The sequence below is a fragment of the Mirounga leonina genome, unplaced genomic scaffold (assembly GCF_011800145.1).
Source record: "Mirounga leonina isolate KUSES-001 unplaced genomic scaffold, KU_Mleo_1.0 Mir_94, whole genome shotgun sequence".
Classification (NCBI taxonomy): Eukaryota; Metazoa; Chordata; class Mammalia; order Carnivora; family Phocidae; genus Mirounga; species Mirounga leonina.
The window spans coordinates 5826545-5830982 of NW_023270855.1; positions in this window are offsets into that span (position 1 = coordinate 5826545).

The window sequence follows — 4438 nt, forward strand, 5'->3', positions numbered from 1 at the left end:
AAAAAGTCTCAAACTTTCACTCCCCATCCCTCCCCAGAAGTAGCATTTGGAGGGCATCTCTGCCGATGTACGCCATATATGTTATACAAAATTGGATAATAACCCTACAAAACAAAAACCTACAATGATGAGAGAATGATCCAGAACTCACACTTGGCACCCATTCAGCCTTGGTTCCGCTGTCCCAGGTCATCCTCTGCCTGTGTGACCCCTGGGCAGTTCTTCTAAGTTTTGGTTTTCCTTCTGTAAAATGGGGCTAATGATAGTCTAATCTCACAGAACAGAGCTTAAAATTCAATGATAATACATGAGAAGTACTTAGCATGGTTCCTGGAATTCAGTGAGTGCTCAATAAAAATTTAGCTTCCCTTATGATTATTCAGGGCTGATGTATGCTCCTTAGGCCAGGGAGCCTCCAGCCCAAGGAAGATCCAGACACTGGCCACAGAGAGAAGCAAAAAGTGAAGGCTGGCTGCACACGGTCTAAGGGCTGAGGTGAGGCATCCAGCATGAAAGCCTGTGGTCAGGCTCTGGAGGTCCAGGAGCAGTTTAGAAAGTGAGGTGCACGGGGCGGGGCGGAGCACAGCAGCACACAATGGGGATTATGTACTGGGGGTGGGAGTAAGGGCTGGAGATGCTTCTGGAGTAAAGGCCAAAGTTGTACTCGCTCTCCTGCTCTCCGGGGTCTGGAATAATAACCCAGCGCTGAAACTTGCCTGAAGCCTCCTCCCTCCAAGTAAATAGGTGTTGCTATTTCAAGCCAGGCCTGTGATAAAAATACTTGCTTTGCTTTGGAGGGATTTTTTTCTTTTTTCTTTTTCTTTTTTTTTTTAAGCCATGAAAATAACAGGGCAGTAGGCTGTCTATTTTAGGTTGGGGCCTTTGGCTCGCTTTCAAAGTCACGGCCCAAATGAGATCTATTTAGAAACAGGTCACTGCCCACTCCGCACGCGTTGATCGTCCGGTAGAACAAGCCTGGATGGATGCACCTAAGAGACTCTGGGGCCTGTACCCGACGGGCAGAGTTGGAGCGAATTGCAATGCGAGCCATTGTTTATGCCCGAATGTAACAGCGAGCCCTGGCGTCTCCCCTGGGGGCCCCAGAGCCCTCCCCACGCCCCCGAGTTGTCAGGAGGCCGAGCAGCCAGTCAGCCTCTGTTTCTACTTGGAGAATGCTGGGTCAGGGTGGGGCTGGGATATGGGAAGGCTCTCCACCTTCTCTATAAATCTGCGGGGCACGCAGCTGCTTCGGAGTCAGGCAGGAGCTCCAGTTGGGGCCGGCCATCTGGAAATGGACTGAAAGTTTTCCATCCTCTGTGGACCAAAGGGTGCCTTTGGGGACTGAGAAAGACACTCTGGAGGGGATGGCCTGAGGTGGGGTGGAAAGAACCTGAACAGATTTCAGTTTGAATCTTGGTCCTGCCCCTCACTAGCTGTGTGACTTTGGGAAGGTAACTTCACCTCTCTGATCCCTTATTTTCTTATTAGTGAAATGGAGGTAATAAAGCAAACCTTACAAGACTGTTGGGAAGATTAAAGAAGATAATGTATCATCTAGTACGTATAGAGTGGCCATCAGATATGGAAACACAGAGGAATTTTCAGAGTAAATGGTTTATTGGTAATACATATCTCTCTATTTCCAGACATTAGGGTTCTTTTTGGTATAATTGCTAGCACTGATAATTGTACTTATAATGTGCCAGGCACTGTTCTAAATGCTTAACATATATCACCTAATGAATGCTTTTAAAATTTTTTAAATTTAAATTCAAGTGAGTTAGCATTAACTCATTAATTCTCTCTCTTTTTTTTAAGATTTATTTATTTGGGGGGGCGGGAAGCGGCAGAGGGAGAGGGAGAGAGAGTCTTAAGCAGACTCAGGGCAGAGCCCCTGGCAGAGCTCGATCTTACGACTCTGAGATCATGACCTGAGCTGAAATCAAGAGTCAGGTGCTTAATGACTGCACCACCCAGGCGCCCAACTCATTAATTCTTAATAACCCTAGGAAACAGGCACTACATCATCTCCATTTTACAGGTGAGGAAACAGGCTCAACAGTCAAATGACTTACCCAAGGCCACACAATTAGCAAATGGTATAACCAAGAGTCAAACCTGAGCAGTCAAGCTACACTACAGCTAACCATTATGCTATACTTGTTTTTTCTACTACATTTGATGTCTTGACACTCAGATGATGCTAATAGGTAAAAATAATGACAGCAACAATCATGGGTCACAGAGTCCCAGCATTGCAAAGAATCTTAAGAGGTCACCCGGGGGGGGGCGCCTGGGTGGCTTGGTCGGTTGAGTGCCCGGCTCTTGGTTTGGGCTCCGGTAGTGGTCTTGGATTCCTGGAATGGAACCCTGTGGCAGGCTCTGAGGGGAGTCTCTTCCTCTCCCTCTGCCCTCTCCCCCACCTGTGCACACACACAGTCTCTCTCTCAAATAAATAAAATCTTAAAAAAAAAAAAAGATGTCACCCAGTGATTGTGGTCTTAACCTTCTGCCTTTCCAGTCAAAAATACACTGAAAATATTTGGGAAGTAGTTAAGAGGTGATTTTTTTTTTTTTAAGATTTTATTTATTTATTTGACAGAGAGACACAGCGAGAGAGGGAACGCAAGAAGGGGAGTGGGGGAGAGGGAGAATCAGGCCTCCCGCGGAGCTGGGAGCCCGATGCAGGGCTTGATCCCAGGACGCTGGATCATGACCTGAGCTGAAGGCAGACACTTAACGACTGAGCCACCCAGGTGCCCCAAGAAGTGATTTTTTACTTTGCCCAATCTGATAGGTGAGAAGTGGTCTCTCAATGTAGTTTCTCTTATTATGATGGTGGCTATCTTTATTTTATTTTATTTATTTATTTATTTAAAAGATTTTATTTATTTATTTGACAGAGAGAGATAGCAACAGCAGGAACACAAGCAGGGGGAGTGAGAGAGGGAGAAGCAGGCTTCCCGCCAAGCAGGGAGCCCGATGTGGGGCTCGATCCCAGGACCCCAGGATCATGACCTGAGCCAAAGGCAGACGCTTAACGACTGAGCCACCCAGGCGCCCCTATTTTATTTTTTAAAGATTTTATTTATTTATTTGACAGAGATTGACAGTGAGAGAGGGAGCACAAGCAGGGGGAGTGGGAGAAGGAGAAGCAGGCTTCCTGCTGAGCAGGGAGCCCGATGCGGGACTCGATCCCAGGACCCTGGGATCATGACCTGAGCCGAAGGCAGACGCTTAACGACTGAGCCACCCAGGAGCCCCTGGTGGCTATCTTTCTGTTTGATTTGTTTGCATGTTCTTTTTTGTGAGTTGTCTGTTCCTATCTTCTATTTTTCTGTTGGGTACTTGGTCTTTTCTTACTGATTTTGGAGCTCTTTTTATAGTAGAGAAACCAATTCATTGCGAATTGAATTGCAAGTATTTTTTCCCCCAGTGTGCCACTTGACCTTTGATCTTGTTTAAGGTATTTATTACCACGCAGAAAGTTGACTTTATTGTGGTTGAATTTATTAACCTTCTCCTTTTACAGCTTCTGGCATCTGTATCATGCTTAGAAATGCCTCCCCTATGCTGAAAAAACAATTTTTTTTAACTTTCACACGTTTTCCTCTGGAATGTCTATGGTTTCATTTTTATATTTAAATCTTTCATTCATTTGAGTTTCATTTTGGTATCTTGGTATTTTCCTAGGGGCTCGGAAAACAGCACTCTTGGTTCCATTCTTCTCCACGCCTGGCATTTCCATGTTCCGTGTGAGATCATTTCTGTCCAGTTTTCCTTGGTTCCAATTTTGATAGGAAAATTTGGCCTTAACTTGGTGTCTGTATTAGTTTCTAGGGTTGCCATAACAAAGTTCTACAAACTGGGTGGCTTAAGCAATCAGACGTTTATTCTCTCGTGGTTCTTGAGGCCAGAAGTATGAAGTCAAGGTGTCGGCTGGCTTGTACCCTCTCTGGGACTCTGGGTGCAGTCCTTCCTCACCTTTCTCTTAGCTCCTGGTGGTGTCTGGCAGTGTTCTGTCTGTGGCTTGCAGCCGCCTCCCTCCGATCTCTGCCTCTGTCATCACGTGGCCTTCTCCCTGTGTGTCCGTCTTCTCCTCTTCTAATAAGGACACCAGTCCTATTTGGCTAGCGCCCTCCCTACTCCGGTATGATTTCATTTCCGTTTGGTCACATCTGCAAAGACTCTATTTCCAAATAAGGCCACATTAGCAGGTGCTGGGGATTAGGACCTCAACACAACCTTTGGGGAGACACAATTCAACCTATAACGTTTGGTTCCTCAAAAATAATCTAGCTTCTGGGGGCGCCTGGGTGGCTCAGATGGTTAAGCATCTGCCTTCGGCTCAGGTCATGATCCCAGGGTCCTGGGATCGAGTCCCGCATCGGGCTCCCTGCTCCTTGGGAGCCTGCGTCTCTCTCTCTCTCTGTCTCTC